At 42.4% G+C, this 16,653-nt stretch overlaps 2 protein-coding genes across 2 annotated transcripts in view; one reads left to right on the top strand and one right to left on the bottom strand.

The window, feature by feature from the left end:
- Positions 1 to 4,697, bottom strand: part of CHGB (chromogranin B) — an 80,346-nt gene extending 75,649 nt beyond the window's left edge. The window contains exon 1 of the mRNA XM_053380709.1: positions 4,534 to 4,697. The gene's annotated coding sequence lies outside the window, so the exon portion shown is untranslated. The remainder of the gene's footprint in view (positions 1 to 4,533) is intronic.
- The window catches only part of GPCPD1 (glycerophosphocholine phosphodiesterase 1), a 49,940-nt gene continuing 36,297 nt past the window's right edge, over positions 3,011 to 16,653 (top strand). Inside the window, exon 1 of the mRNA XM_053380714.1 lies at positions 3,011 to 3,095. The gene's annotated coding sequence lies outside the window, so the exon portion shown is untranslated. The remainder of the gene's footprint in view (positions 3,096 to 16,653) is intronic.

Below are 16,653 nucleotides of genomic sequence, written 5' to 3'. Positions count from 1 at the left end.
ATGGCGGCTAACAGATTCAGATTGAATCCTGACAAGACAGAAGTACTGTTTCTGGGGGACAGGAGGCGGGCAGGTGTGGAGGATTCCCTGGTCCTGAATGGGGTAACTGTGCCCCTGAAGGACCAGGTGCGCAGCCTGGGAGTCATTTTGGACTCACAGCTGTCCATGGAGGCACAGGTTAAATCCGTGTCCAGGGCAGCTGTGTACCAGCTCCATCTGGTACGCAGGCTTAGACCCTATCTGCCTGTGGACTGCCTCGCCAGAGTGGTGCATGCTCTGGTTATCTCCCGCTTGGACTACTGCAATGCGCTCTACGTGGGGCTACCTTTGAAGCCGACCCGGAAACTACAACTAATCCAGAACAAAGCAGCCAGACTGGTGACTGGGAGCGGCCGCCGAGACCATATAACACCGGTCTTGAAAGACCTACATTGGCTCCCAGTACGTTTCCGAGCACAATTCAAAGTGTTGGTGCTGACCTTTAAAGCCCTAAACGGCCTCGGTCCAGTATACCTGAAGGAGCGTCTCCACCCCCATCGTTCTACCCGGACGCTGAGGTCCAGCACCGAGGGCCTTCTGGCGGTTCCCTCACTGCGAGAAGCCAAGTTACAGGGAACCAGGCAGAGGGCCTTCTCGGTAGTGGCGCCCTCCCTGTGGAACGCCCTCCCACCAGATGTCAAAGAGAACAACAACTACCAGACTTTTAGAAGACATCTGAAGGCAGCCCTCTTTAGGGAAGCTTTTAATGTTTGATCTATCACAGTATTTTAATATTCTTTTGGAAGCCGCCCAGAGTGGCTGGGGAAGCCCAGCCAGATGGGCGGGGTATAAATAATAAATTGTTGTTGTTGTTGTTGTTGTTGTTGTTGTTGTTGTTGTTGTTATTATTATATACACAGAATGTTGATGCCCTAATGTTGAATAGATGCCTCCCCACTCAATTGCAAAACTAGATTATTCTCACTCAGCCCAGGCACAACGTTGGCTGCTATAGAAAAGCTCTGCAATATGTATCATACCAATTTAATATTGTTCTAAAGGAATGATAGAAGTTTGGCCAGAATGACTGCAAATGTCCCTTCCTAAGTCAGCAGCAAAGTTGCCAGGCAGATCTTCCGTTGGGGAAGCTGCAGGCAAAATGGTCCAGGAAGGCTTACTGATGAATGGAAAAGTTGATATCCAGTGGGTGCATGGGGTGAGCATAACAATATTACCCTAATGGTTTCTAGGTCTGCTGAAATGACTGTAGCATACCAGCTATAGCAACTCTAGCTAGGCCTAGCTCCCACTAGAGGCAGGCTGTCTGAGCTATAGCAAAATTCAGACTGCAGGTGCAAACTCACATAACGGAATAAACCCTCCTCCATTAACAGCCTCCCCTTTAAAACAAAAACCATATACGTGGAGAAGGGTTGAAGGTTAGTATAGCAGCCTTCTCTCTGACATTCTGGTTTTCTAGGTGCAGGGAGTGTTTTTTGTACAGTACCAACGCCATCTAAATTACAATGGGGTCCATGGTGCCAGATGTAAATCAGAGTAGTATCTGTCAGCAACAGCAAGCTGTGTTAGGAAAGCAAGCAAGCAAGCAAGCAAGCCCTCCGCCTGGCTTTTCACTCAAAAAAAGGGAGCCCAAGGCAAATTGATTAAGTACCACACAATAACCAGAATTCCTCGCTCTGCAAAGCACAGTCTTCCAACGCACCTTGGTACAAAACTCTTCTTTAAAGCCCCAAAATGCCTCGGTCCAGTATACCTGAAGGAGCGTCTCCACCTCCACCGTTCTGCCCGGACACTGAGGTCCAGCGCTGAGGGCCTTCTGGCAGTTCCCTCGCTACGAGAAGCCATGTTACAGGGAACCAGGCAGAGGGCCTTCTCGGTAGTGGCGCCCGCCCTGTGGAACGCCCTCCCACCAGATGTCAAAGAGAAAAATAACTACCAAACTTTTAGAAGACATCTGAAGGCAGCCCTGTTTAGGGAAGCTTTTAATGTTTAATAGGTTATTGTATTTTAGTGTTCTGTTGGAAGCCGCCCAGAGTGGCTAGAGAAGCCCAGCCAGATGGGCGGGGTATAAATATATTATTATTATTATTATTATTATTATTATTATTATTATTATTATTATTATTATTATTATTATTATTATTACTACTACTACTACTGTCAGATGTTCTCCTAGCCCTTATAAATAAGATTGTACCACTGAAGTTGCTTTGTTTCTAGCTAACTTTCTCTCACACACAAACACGTGTGTTTCAGCCCATGTGATCATAGTCCAACCAGGCTGAGAAATTCCAGAGGGATTTCAGACCAGCCCAGTTAATCTCCTGCAACAAAAACAACATGCAGCTGACTACCCCGTACTGACGTGTCATTACGACATTTGACTAGGAGGATCTGCTGGAACCCCGACGGCTTCCCCTTTCCAAACCCTCCAAGCGCGCTCCCTCCCCCTGACACGTGTCTCCATGGTAGATGTGCTTGTCTCACAAGAAACGTGGAGTTCCAGGAGCAAAAAGGCGAGCCTCCGCCGGACCCCCTTCTACTTAACTTACAACGCAGGCTCAGCACCTCCAGCCAGGCAGTTCCTGAAACAGCAGAGGCGCGAGAAAACACAGGCAAAAAAAGCAATCGATGTTGGGCTGCAGAGTAGTTCATTTGCCTGCAGACCGGATTTCCTGGCCTTTGCTGATATTTTGTTTTCTCTCTCGTTGGAGTGGCAGCAGCGCATGGTGTTTATACAGATTACAAATGGTTTTTTGTTTTTTTTAAATGTTTTTTATTGTTAGTCGCCTCGGGACCTATCACGGGAAACAATGCATAAATCGGGGGGGGGCACACACGTGTCCAAAATAGAAGCAAAAGACATAAATGTTTTTCCCCTCAGCCTCAGAGCTCCATGTGGTGGTGATTAAGAATGCAAAATAAAAATAAAAATAAAACTTGCGCAGATGCTTCCTCGGCTAGGGAGGAAACAGCCCGATATTCTAATCTCTTCTTCCTGCTTCTAAACGTGAGAATAAGGCAACGCTGCCATCTTTGTTGAGGGCGCGACGAAAAGGAGGTGCAGCGAGAGACGAAATTTGTGGTGTCAACCGGTATTATTATCATTATTATAGGAAAACTTGAAGCATAATTTTGCGGGGGAACTGTTCGGGCATGGAGTGGAATTCGAGAAGGAAATCCTTAGAGTTTATACAGTTAGAAAGCGCTTGGTGGTGGGCTGTTTTTTGGGGGGGGGGTTGCAAAAAAATAGAAGCAGAAGCACCGACAACTTGCATTTCGAAGCATGGCATGTACACGGCGAAATTTAGCTGTTCAGCGGGGCTTTGCACCCCGGAAAAATGTGCATCGGATTGCAGAAGCACGCATTGTCTGCCAGTGCAAACAAGCTTTCCGTTCTTTATTATTATTGTGTGTATAATGTAATTTCTTAAGACTGAAATCCAATATTATTTTTGTTATTAATCACTAATAATAATAATAATAATAATAATAATAATAATAATAAATTTATTTATATCCCACCCTCCCCAGCCGAAGCCGGGCTCAGAGCGGCTAACAGTAAAATAACACAGCATTCTAAAATCAATTCACTATAAAATATAGCCCACCTTTTTCCTCCAAGGAGCTCAAGATAACATACGATGGGAGGGTTATTGTTTTGTTTTATAATGTATTTTATTATTTTGTATTTTTATGTTGTGAACCACCCAGTGATCTTCAGAGGGAGGCATACAAATATAATAAAAAATAATAAACAAATAAATGCATGGTTCTCCTGCTATGCATTATTCCTCACAACAACCCTGTGAGGCGGGTAGGCTGAGAGGCCATGACTAGCCCAAGGGTCACCCAGTGAGCTTCATGGCCAAGTGGGGATCTGAACCCTGGTCTCCCAGGTCCAAGTCCAACACTCTAACCACTACACCCCACTGGCTCTACACATGCTAACCTGCGAACAAGCACCATTAAACTGGATGGGACTTACTTCTGAGTCGATGTGCACAGGATTGTGTTAAACTCGCAATCCTATGTGTGTCTACGCTCGGGAAATCCTATTATGAGCTACCATGAGTGTCTTTAGACAGAAAGGCAGGATAAAAATATTTTAAATATGTAAGTACAGAAACAGAAGGAGGAAATGGTATGGAATAGAGTCACAGGAAAATGACAATCAAGTTACAATAATAATAGCTACAGACAAGCTTGGATAAATAGACCCGGTTGCTAGGTTTCAGCAGCATATCAGATATACAAGACCATTTCAGTAGAACTAAAGTTTTTGGGGCCACCTAGGACATTTAAAACCAGCAACAACAGAGGAAAAAGAAAAAGTTTATTTTTATTTTATTTATTGAATTTGTATACTGCCCTCCATCCCAAGATCAAAGGGTGGTTCACAACATAAAAATACAGTATGAGAACAAAAAATACATAATAAAAGCAAAAACAAACCAATAACCCCACTCCCACTATACATTTAAAATAGAATGTTAATCAGCCAAAGGCCTGGTTAAAGAGAAACATTTTCACCTGGTGCCTAAATGAAGCCTTCCTTAAGATCTGGTTGGCTACTGTGAGATCTGGATGCTGAACAAGGTGGACCATTGGCCCAATCTGGCAGGCTTGTTTTATGTTCCTAACTGTGGTTACTGGGGATAAGGCAACTTAAAACCATCGTTTAGGGAGCTGTCTTATTTTCACTGGCTGTAGTTTAGCCACAGCTTGTTTGTGTTTGGACAATGCTCTAAACGGATTAAAATTGGAGCGAAATTTTTTGATCTTTTCCTCATGCCATGCCAAAGGAGGCGGGTGGAGCATGCAGGCTCAGGAGGAGGCTAGTAACTTTAAATCACAACTTAGCACTACATCCAAATGCAGCCACTGATATAGTCACTGGTTTGAACACACATTCTCTGGAATGTTGTGAATGCGTATCTAAGCTACCTCAACCATACTTTGGAATGTTATTCTGTCTTCTAAAGATTCCTAGTATAGTGAATTCTGCACCAGATACAAGGCAATTTCAAGTTCACACAGTGACTGTGCTCGTTGCTTGTGAAACATTTTAAACAGAACGCTTAAGCACTTACCTAAATTAAGCAATCAGCCTGTCAAAAGATTACAGCTTCACAGTATGTTGACTTTGGGCCTGTCATTTTTAACATTTTTTTTTTTTACAATGATGTGCAGTGGTTTTTTTTAATAAAAAAATGCCTACTCTAATCTGAACTCAATATTTATCCTTGAGCTGATTAGTCACGTATTGTCAATAACTTGCTGATAAAAACCAGTCAAACCTGTATAAATCCCAAAGATTCAATCTAGAGTTATCCAGACAAAAAAAAGATACAACTTGCAACAAATACTATGGGTGTCCAAAGTTTTCTTGTTTTTTAAATTGGTAGTTTAAAGCTTAATGTGTCTAAGCACATGCAGAGTTTAAGACCAGCAGCATTTGTTTGCTTCCAGCTGTGTTTGTTTCATAGGGAGCAGCACAAGTGATGCAGCTCCTGATATAGTGTTGAGCTCAGTGAAGAAAGTATAATCAAAAAATAGAGTGAAGGGAGCCTTTATGTCTGCAGTAGCTATTGTGGTGCTGTCCAGATGTTTTGGATCACAAATCCTGTTATGCCTGATCATTGGCCACACTGGCTGGAGCTGATGGGAGACCACATCGTCTACCCCTACTTCATGCAATCAGTGGTCAAAACTGAATAGTGTGAAGGTTGCCCCATGATATTTTATGATTAAACGTTTCCGTAAGTGTAAGTATGTGTTTTTCATACCTATTAGATAGCTGATTAGGAAAGTCATTACTATTTTACAGATCCAGCAAATGGCCACTGCACTGCAGTGTCATAAAGTGAATTTGTATTGCAGTGTTATAATCATAAAGTGCCTTTAAAAGATTTTTGTTGTGGTTCTTCTGACCTTTCTCTTCGCTTATGCATTAAGCAAACAGCAGAAGAGAACTGGCATCTCTCACCAAGGATTAAAACTGGGTGGAACAGTCAATCGATGAGTCAGAAACTTGGCTTGTCCTCTTGGGTCAACAGTCAGCGATATTACTGCAATATTATCAGTTTGTCTCAGAGTCTATTTCAGCAGCAGCCTTTAAGAAAACCCAACACCTTAAATGTTGACAGTAATTTGCTGAAGTGGTTCCTCTTTTAAATATGCATTGTGATATTGGGCTGAGGAAGGAACTGTGAAATCCACCTGCTTTAAATAGAGCAGATTTCCCGGTTGCAAAATGCATATACTGCACCAGTTGTTAATGACACAGGAAAAGGGGAGCCTGTTTTCATTCTAAGTATCTGGATAAACAAGTGGCAGACACACAAAATTGTAGAAGTGGGGAGGAGGGAGGACAGGACAAAGAGGAGGAATGCTGTAGCAGGGGAATGGTAGCAGGTCTATAATGGGAGTGGGAGCTGAAGGATGTGCCTTAGAGGCAGTGGGTGAGGCACCTATTCCTCCTCACCTCCACTTTCTAACCTACTATATCTGTATGCTTGCTACCCACTTAAATAGCAGATGGGATACTAATGGAGTGGTTTAAGGAATGTAGTTAGGGGACTTGTTTATTTATTTGTTTATTATTTCATAACATTTATATACAGATTGTTTAAAAACCCCCACCTCAAAATGGTTTTATTCTCAGTGCAAACAAATTGCGCTATGTCCTTGTTTAAAAGATTTTGGGGCATGAATCTTACAATCCTGCACCTTGTTAATCCAAATTCTTCCCCAAAAAGAATTCTTCAATCAAATAATGTAAATTAAGGGACCTTGAGCAACTTTTCTCATTTTACATATTTATTCTTCTATTTTTACATGATCTATTTTGGCTTCGCTCAGCATTGGAAGGGCAATGGTTCTTCATAGGAACCTTCATAGGAAAAAGATTCCCAAGCCCCATGGACACACAAAAACGTTGGCTGCAAAATAACAAAAATGTACGGAAATCTCCCATCCCAGGATACCAGCAATGTTTAGTGAAGTGTTCAACGTTCTTTGTTTACTTTTCAAAAATGGTTTTCACTTCGGCCTTCTTCAAACAGGGAGTTAAACCGTAAGTTAGCTTTATTATCGTTGATGCAACCTGGCCAAGCATCCTCTTCTGGTCACAAGGAGGAGCCCAGAGGACACAGTAAGGTAACAACCACAGAGAGCTCTGAGCTAGCAACTTGCACCAAGGAGAGTTTTTGAGCTTCCACCTGTTGTCCACGTCTCCTGTATACTACCGTTTTGGTTGGACAATTGCAGACTCTTAAAGGGCCAATAGTCTGGCTTGAAAGTGGGCTCTGCTCCTTTGCTCAATGGCCTACCACCTGCACCACTGGACTGGTGAGGTAGTGTAAGAAGCAGTTAGTTCTTACTGAGATGCTTCCCACCTTCTGGTTCTATGGACCCTGCTGCTGTTGGATCTGTTCAGAATGCTGTTGGTGTGCCATGCCAGAGGACTCGATCCCAGCTGTCATGCAAGGGGCATGACTCTTTCATTTTGGTATAGCCTTGCACTAAAAGGCAGAAGAATTTCTTAACACCAACACTGAACATTCCTCAGCATGCATTCTCCAAACTGGCCGTCAGGTTGAGGCCCCTCTGAGCTCAGACCCAAATAAAGTCTCAGTTGTTAGGTTTGTTGTCTTTTGACGCAGCTTCCATCATTTCCAAGTTTAGGCTATCAACCACGTTTTGTAAGAACAGGCATAAATTTTGCATAAATTTCAGCAAAGGCTGTTGCAACATTACTCAGACATTTTAAAAAAAACCTTCTGTTGTGGAAATCAAATGATATAAGTGAAGACTTAGCCTATGATAGAGCTAGCAGAACTCTACAGTGTAGGCAGTGTTTCAGTACAGAAGTCAGGAGAGTAACTTTGAAGCTTCTGGCTGTGGGTAAATATTGGGCTGGAGCATTGTTTAGCAGGGTTTGTTGTGGAGGGTTGTTGCTGTTGTTGCTGGGGTTTTTTGTATCTTTGATTTATGTGGAAATTGTTCAGTTTGGTTGTGTACCTTTTGATGTTTTGTTTATTGAATGTGACTACTTTTCTTATGTTTGTAGTTACATAATTTTTATACGTTGCAAGCTGACTTCAGCAGGGTTTTAACTTTGGACAGGCGGCATGTAAATAAAATGACTGATTGACCTTGGGACTGATTTGCACATGGGAAGTAACAAGGGTCCTTTTGCTTTGGTCAAGTGATTCTGTGACCATTTCAGATGGCTTGGCCCATCTAGCCCAGCATCCTTTTCTCACAGTGGCCAACCAGATGCCTGCATGAGGCTCAGTTGTGCAATGATCCTTGGCAGAATAATGCATACTTATCAAAAACCTCAGTTTAGTTAGATGAAATGGGAAAGATGCATAACAGAGCTCCAACAGTGCACTTATTAGCATCTTCAAATTAAAATGACTGCTAAGATGAATTCACTGAACACCTGCAGCTACACAAAGGGAAATGATTTCCCCCCAAGAAATGCCAGATGTGAAAACTGAACTTGCCAGCACTGGTATACAACTGAGCTTTCTCTCTCCACTATGGGATCTTTATACTTGCTTGAAAGAATACTGTGGTATGGAGTTTGATGTAAAGAGTCCAAGGCTTATTCCTTTAAAAGGGTTGGAGTAAATGCTGAGAGCTCTCCAACATTCAGGGCTGTGTGTTGCTCTGAACATCTCTGCCAATGCTGTGCAAAGAATCTGGCACATAATTTGGCTGCCCTGAGCTTTGCCTTGCCTTTCATTTCTAATATTTCTAGTCTGTGTGGCAGTGAAAAAAATATGAAAGTGTTGTGCTGGCGCTCTGAGCACCAGCACAATATCCTCTGTTGCCAGGGATAATATATAGAAGCATGATGGGCAGCAAATATATAAAATCATCATCATCATCATCATCTGCAGTTATTTGGCTGACATTGAGGAAAATGGGTGTTCAAATCCACTCTCTCACACTATTTTTCTCCTACACAACCATTTAGGGCCCCTCTTGTGCACACCCAGGACACTGTCATTTTTGGAAAGATGGACAGACAGAATGATAATAGGCTGGTCCTGAAAATCTTCAACCATCTGCATCAAAGTAATCCCATTGGCCTCAGAAGAGATTGCTTTGGAGTATGCGATTTATTCACTATTGTTTAAAAATCAATACTCCTAAACCTACAGTCCAATCCTAGAGAAGACAGTATAGTTGCTTAAAGGAGCCGTGTTCATGGCAACTTAGGTAACAGACCTACTCACATCTACTCAGAAGTGAGTCCTGTTGAATTCAGTGTGACTTACTCCCAGTGAGGTGAGGATTGCAGCCTTAATGAGAAAGACTGTTCATTTGATGGCTACACTGTATTCTGTGCATATCACTTCCACCTTTTGACCCACATCTAACGAGAACCGAAGTTGTGTTGCATAGTAGAACAAGCAGATGAAAGTGCTGAATCAGAACAGGCAATGTTCCCATCTGTCAGCCACACCTCCACAGCTGGCTATAACCATTGGATCTGGGGAAACAAATGGTGTGGTTTACACACAAGTCTTATCAAGCTGATCAGTAGTCTCAGGGTTATTTGAGGCTCTTCCAAAATCCTCCTGGTGATCTGTTTACTGTAGTCTCTTGGAGCCTCCTACCCTAGCGTTAAGCTAGAAGCCATTAGTCATACTGATACAGGACCCACATGTAATTAAGAAGGCCTGTAGGCACTATCAAAAGACTGGATTTGTGCCAGGTCTTCCTCGTTTTTGAAGTGTCAAGATGACACAGATATCCACTTATAAAAACTAGTAAACTGATTAAAGGAGACCTGTTGGGCATCTGTCTGACGAAGGAGACAAGAGGAATGATAGTCTCTGGTTGGGGAAATCTCTGCATGGGCTTGGATTCCAGCTACTGCAGACAGAGCTCCATTAAAAAGGCAGTGCTTTCCTGTCTCCTGTTTAATTTCTGGTGGTCAAAGTACAAAGAAATCAAATCATGTAGGAACCAACTTTCAGCAGAACTGCATACGGACTGAAGTGTGTAATAGGAGCATAGGAAGTTGGCTTAATCCATGGCAGACCATGGGTCCTTCTAGCTCTGTACTGTCTACACTAACTAGCAGCATCTCTCCAGGACTTCAGACATGATTCTCTCCCAGTCCTACCTGAAGATGCCAAGGATTGAAGCCAGGGCCTTCTGCAATCAAAGCAGATGCTTTCCCCCATATAAAGGGTTTGTTAAACCTGAAACAACTGCCCCTTTGAATTTGGTTACCATATTCTTGCTTTGCTTAGGTCTTTATAATCACCTGTCTTCACTGCAAGTTTTTTCTTGTGCGTTTTTGTATTCTGTGGTTGCAATTTGTCCAGTTCCTCCATCTCTTGTTTGGTGGACACAAGAAAAAAAATCAATAGAGCTTAGGTAAACAGTATCCTTGCTTTGCTTTTTACGTCAGCTCTGCACAACCTTTGGTGTTAACTGTTGGGGGGGGCGTGTCCACTGGGCAGAGATGGTGGGACAGGACAAATTATTACAACCACAGAATAAGACAAAAACAGCAATTAAGACAGAAGATTGTATGGTATAAAGCAAAGCAGGACTATTGAGACTTTCTACTGCTCACTCGCTCTCACCTAAAGAAGAAAACAGTGCAATTTTTGCTATAACTCCCCAATCGCACAGACACACCATCTAGTGTGTGCAAACCAAAACTGAGCACCAGATGAAACAAAGGACAGATTTGTATAGCTGATATGGACACCATCAAAATAAAAGGGAAATGTTAATCAGCAACTGCAGACTTCACCTTTGTTGTTTTTCCTCTACTACATTTCATGCAAAGGTCACATAATAAGTTGTTTGGGCAGCAAGCACTGGATTTGTTATGCAATAGTCTCTCAGCAAAAAGAAGAAAAACAACCCGTTTGCCTTGTAAGGTTTCAGTAATCCAGTCCAAATGACTGCAGAGACAGCTGGATTGTATTCTAAATTCTCCCTTGCAAACTATACATCAAAGTGTTTGGGCCTGAACAGCTATCAGTGCTCATCTTCCCTGCAGTTCTAAAGGGCTGTGTCCATGGGGCAACTCCTGGATACAGCTCTGGATACTGTTGCCTCTGTAACTAGCAGTAACTTTCATCAATTTAGGCTGGTGCAACAGCTGCAGTTTCTCTTGGCCACATCTAGATGGGACTTCAGAACCTGGAGGTAGTATATATAGCCATCATGACCAGTAACCATTGATAGCTGTGTTCTCCACGAATTTAATCTCTTTTAAAGTCATCCAAGTAAAGTCATGCACTAAGTAAGGGCACAACCAGTGTTCAGTATGTCATCGTGACCCTTATGCAACCACTCACACACCATTTCCATCTCTCAGGGGAGAATTTATGAGATGATAATGCTGTTGGTACATTTTCCCAACAACAAAATATTTTGCTTTGAGTTTTGGGGGAAACAGTATTTCCCCCGATAAAGACCTGATGATGATGAGAGTTCTGGATTTCTTGAATCAGCTTCCTAATTTCTGAGCATATTTATTTTTTAAAATGAAAAACCTTCAAAGGCCTGGATTTCCCCCAGCAACAAAATATTGTGCTGGCAGACTGTGGTATCTATCCCATGGTCTGGATCACTGAAAAGCATGAGTTGCAATTGTCCTCCTGTTCCTATCAATCCACTTCAAAACATGATAATCTCGGGGAGGATGTTTAATAGGGAACCAGTTCATAACTAAAATAAATAAAGAAATAAATCTGTGCCATTTGCCTGCCGGTCTCATTTTATGAGCTGCTGTAATAGTCCATGACATAGACCTGACAAACCACAACACCGCAGGAAGTTGCTATACTACGCAGCTATTTTGCAAGGCTACTTGTTACCCTAGCAATACTACACTGTAAACAAATATCTCAGGAATTTAGAGTGAAGCAATCAGAGCTAAAACAAGTAGGACTTTCCAGTATGTGACCATACTAGAAAGCTGCAGACCTTTTTGAATACTTGAATACTTCCAGAATTTTTTTTGTTATTCACCCATATTGATTTTGCTTTGGATTCTTGGTTACGCATAACATTTAAAACTTATTTGTTTTCACTGCTTAACAACCAGAGCTACAGAAATCCATACAAATGTGGGATGAATGGCCCAACATCTGAAACGCTTGCCACTATTGATCTGATTGTCATTTTCTAACTCCATTTTTCTTCTTTTCAAGAAAGAATATGTCAATACAGGAAGGCTTTATAAACCACTGCTACCCTTTTTGGTCAAAAACTAAACAAGCCCAATTAGAAAATCCTACACTAGATATTAGGGACGCGGGTGGCGCTGTGGGTTAAACCACAGAGCCTAGGACTTGCCGATCAGAAGGTCGGCGGTTCGAATCCCCACGACGGGGTGAGCTCCCGTTGCTCGGTCTCTGCTCCTGCCAACCTAGCAGTTCAAAAGTATATCAAAGTGCAAGTAGATAAATAGGTACCGCTCCGGCGGGAAGGTAAACAGTGTTTCCGTGCACTGCTCTGGTTCGCCAGAAGCAGCTTAGTCATGCTGACCACATGACCCAGAAGCTGTACGTCGGCTACATCGGCCAATAAAGCGAGAAGAGCGCCGCAACCCCAGAATCGGTCACAACTGGACCTAATGGTCAGGGGTCCCTTTACCTTTACACTAGATATTAAAAGCCTTTCCCCCAACCTCTTGCACAGAAACCCATAACTTAATTTATTAGTCAATAACTATGCAAAGGCCAAAGCATGTGACTGTTCTGTTCATGGAAGACAATTTTTTATGTTCATGAATGGCTTGGTGCAAGAGGTAGTTCAATGTGAGCAAAGCTTGACTGGGTTGGAACTGCCAAAATGCATGTATAAATTTATTTAAAATGGATCCCTTCTGGCATCCTTATGTGGGATTCAATTCTGTTTTGTCAAAAGCAGCTTGTTGAAGCACTTTGCAATACAGAGAAAGGCAGCATATTATTCTTGTTTTTCAAGGACTGATAATTGGGTGAGGCCAACATCCATCATTTCAGATTTAAAATCCCTTTTAAAGTGAGATGCATTTTAATTAATTTTCCACAGCACTTGTTATTATATCCTGTGTCTCATTTTATGTTTAATTAACATCACTGCTAGGGTGACCTGTCAAACCTGCAGATCGGATTCCAGGGCCTCATATAAGCTTCTAAAACAGATTGGGTAGGAGGAGAAGATCAACTGACGAACAAGCAGGGCCAGGGAAGAAATTCATTTGGTTCGCATTTTAATGCAAACCGAATTCATACTTTCTGAAGCAGTGTACAAACACAGCTATCCTTCAAAATCACACTTCTCCAACTTTTCCTTTTTTAAAAATCACAAATTCATGTGAACTGAACTTAAGAATGGGAAACTGAAGAACTGAGAGAAACCAAAATTGACAGATTTGTCCATTCCTAGTGCTCTGACTCCGTATTTTGTCAAAGTGGAAGCAGAAAACCAGAGTTTTTCATTCATTCAATAGCACATTGAAATAAACATTTGCATGCAATTTGTAAACGGCATACAGCATACCAATGCCAACAGTATGAGTTATATTCTGTATTGAGATGCTTAGGGTGTGATGCATAAGTAGTTTAATCATTTTGGTTTACGGTAAGAATGTTGATACTGGTTTGGATCTCTAGTCCAACTAATGCATTGCCTCTTAAAACAGGTAGCACCAGATGCTTATGAGGAAAGATTGAGGAAACCTCAAAGCATTTATAATTTGATCAGGAAGTTAGGACAGATATCCATGATAGTTATAGCAGGAAGATCCAGCTCTTTGGTTCCTACGTCATTCAAGACTTGGTTCTGTTTCGGAATCTTCACTTAGTAGTGCAAAGACTCCCTAGTCCTATAGTTTATGACAAAACACAAATTATATACAGAAACTATTTATTTTTAAAAAGATAGATTTATACTCATTGATTAAGGGATTGTCTAATGATATCTCAAGGGACCCTTGGTTCTATACAAGACACCATAGGTATGAATAAACTTACATATTATAACCAAATGAGAGAAAATAGAAGGTATGAAAATATATTTATTGAAAAATGGGTGATTTTTATTGCCTTTTGGAATGAAAAATATATTAGGCAATTTTCATGATTTTTCGTTAGTTGAAAGCAATAGCTTTTCAGTTTATTACTTGTTTGAATGGTTCTCTTTGCTGGCAGATGATATAAACTTCTTTCTGTACTTAGGATATATTTTGCTTATGCATATTTTCTTAATTATTAAATCTTGTTATTCAATTAAAAATATTTTAAAAGAAAGATTGCTTATTTTGATGCATCCTCAATAGATTTTCTCCATCTGCCTTCTTTCTCAATTTGAAACTACTTTTTTATTTTAATACAAGTAGGTATAATCAGCAATGAACTGAGACAATTCTTGACAGATTTCTGCATTGCAGGGGATTGGACTAAATGACCCTCAGGATCCCTTCCAACTCTACAATTCTAAGATTCTAGGGCCATGGGTTTAATTGCAGGACAGGAAAGCTCTCTATTGGCTCTATATCAACAGCACAGAACATGGTCTTGGCAAGTATATTGCTGGGGAAGGGGGCAAATACAGTGGTACCTTGGGTTACATACGCTTCAGGTTACATACACTTCAGGTTACAGACTCCGCTAACCCAGAAATAGTGCTTCAGGTTAAGAACTTTGCTTCAGGATGAGAACATAAATTGTGCTCTGGCGGCGCGGCAGCAGCAGGAGGCCCCATTAGCTTAAGTGGTGCTTCAGATTTAGAACAGTTTCAGGTTAAGTACGGACCTCCGGAACGAATTAAGTACTTAACCCGAGGTACCACTGTAATTCGTTCCGGAGGTCCGTTCTTAACCTGAAACTGCTCTTAACCTGAAGCACCACTTTAGCTAATGGGGCCTCCCGCTGCTGCCGCGCCGCCGGAGCATGATTTCTGTTCTTAACCTGAAGCAAAGTTCTTAACCTGAGGTAATATTTCTGGGTTAGCAGAGTCTGTAACCTGAAGCGTCTGTAACCCGAGGTACCACTGTATATGTATTATAGTGTGCATGGGCGAGGTGCCATGTCATCCTTTGGACATGATCTATTGAACACTTCCCTTACAGGGTTGGCTGCAACCAATTTACTGGATGACAATAACCACAGATATAGGGTATTGGCCGATATGGAATATATCAAGCACTGTGCAATCAGAGGTATGGGGGAGAATAACATCTACCAGAGATGGGAGAAGAGTTTATTGAGCCATAGCTCAGTGATAGAGCATCTGTCTTGCAAAGGGGAAAGTCCCAGGTTCAATCCCCAACATCTCCAGATTGGGAGAGACCCCTGCCTGAAATCCTGGAGAGCTGCAGCCAGGAGATGTGGGCGATACAAGCTAGGTGAACCCAGAGGCGTAGAGGCCCCGGGCACAATTTTGTGAGGGGGCGCCCCCACAGCAGGCTCCTTCATTGGAGCCTGGCTCTGAGAGAGGAGCTGAGCCTTAGCTTGGTGTTCGTGCCTGGTCGCAGCTCCGCTGGTATAACCCAGGGGAGGAGAGTATGAGAGTGGGCAGCAACGATGCCACCCACCTTCCTCGGGCATGGAGCGCCTTGCGCCCAGCCACAGCAGCTCCGCCGCCGGATCAGGCTTGATCCGGCGGCAGAAAGCAGGAGGAGAGTGGGTGGCAGCTTCTCCACCCCTCTCATCCCCTGAGATGCCCAGGAGGGCGCCTTCTTCCCTCCCTTTGGGGGTGCACTCTGTGCACCCGCCCCGGGCAGCACGGGCATATGCTCCGCCGCTTGGTGACCAAATGATCTGACAAGGGCTGGACTGTCCATGAGGATGACCAAGACGGTTGCCTCAGGGGGCAGAATCTAAGGGGCACCTCTTTTCACTGGAGAAGCAAGGAGAAGCAGTTGTAGCTTCCAGCAAGGTCTTGTAAGAGCCCTGGAACCTGCTTCCCCACTTTGCCTAAGGCAGCAAAATGGGACACCCCTGTATCCGTATGACTCAGTACGTATGACTCAGTACGTATAAGGCAGCTTCCTGCATTCCCACAAGCATTCATTTGAATTTGTTTGTGGGGATGTCAGACAACGTCAACACTTCAAAGCAAGTGCCACCCCACACTACTTTCTGGTGTCATTGCTTTGCTTCATTCCTTGATTTGGGGGGGCAACTGCCCTCCTCTTTGCTATGCCCATTCTGGGAGAGACTGCTGTCTGAAATCCTGGAGAGGCAATATACAAATTCAATTAACAGTAACATTCAATGTTTAATGTTTTATTATATTTTTATATACGTTTGGAGGCCGCACAGAGTGGCTGGGGCCACCCAGTCAGATGGGCGAGGTATAAATAATAAAATTATTGTTATGATTATGGAATAGGACATCCCTGTTTTCATTGTAGAAATGTTGTTTGTTTGTGTAATAATAATAATATCTATAAGCCCCTTTCAGTCACAACCTTCTGACAGGGACTGAAAGGGGCTTACAGATAATTACATATATATATTTATATATATATATTACATATTACATACACACACTCCTGAGCTTCCCATACATGAGAAGACAAGTGTGTGTGTGTGTGTGTGTGTGTGTACTATATACATATATCTGTAAGCCTGGATAATAATATTATTATTATTATTATTATTATTATTA

Source organism: Podarcis raffonei, chromosome 3 (genome assembly GCF_027172205.1).
Source record: "Podarcis raffonei isolate rPodRaf1 chromosome 3, rPodRaf1.pri, whole genome shotgun sequence".
NCBI classification, from domain to species: domain Eukaryota; kingdom Metazoa; phylum Chordata; class Lepidosauria; order Squamata; family Lacertidae; genus Podarcis; species Podarcis raffonei.
The sequence above is the reverse complement of the archived record's forward strand: the minus strand, read 5'-3'. Positions and strand labels throughout refer to the sequence as shown.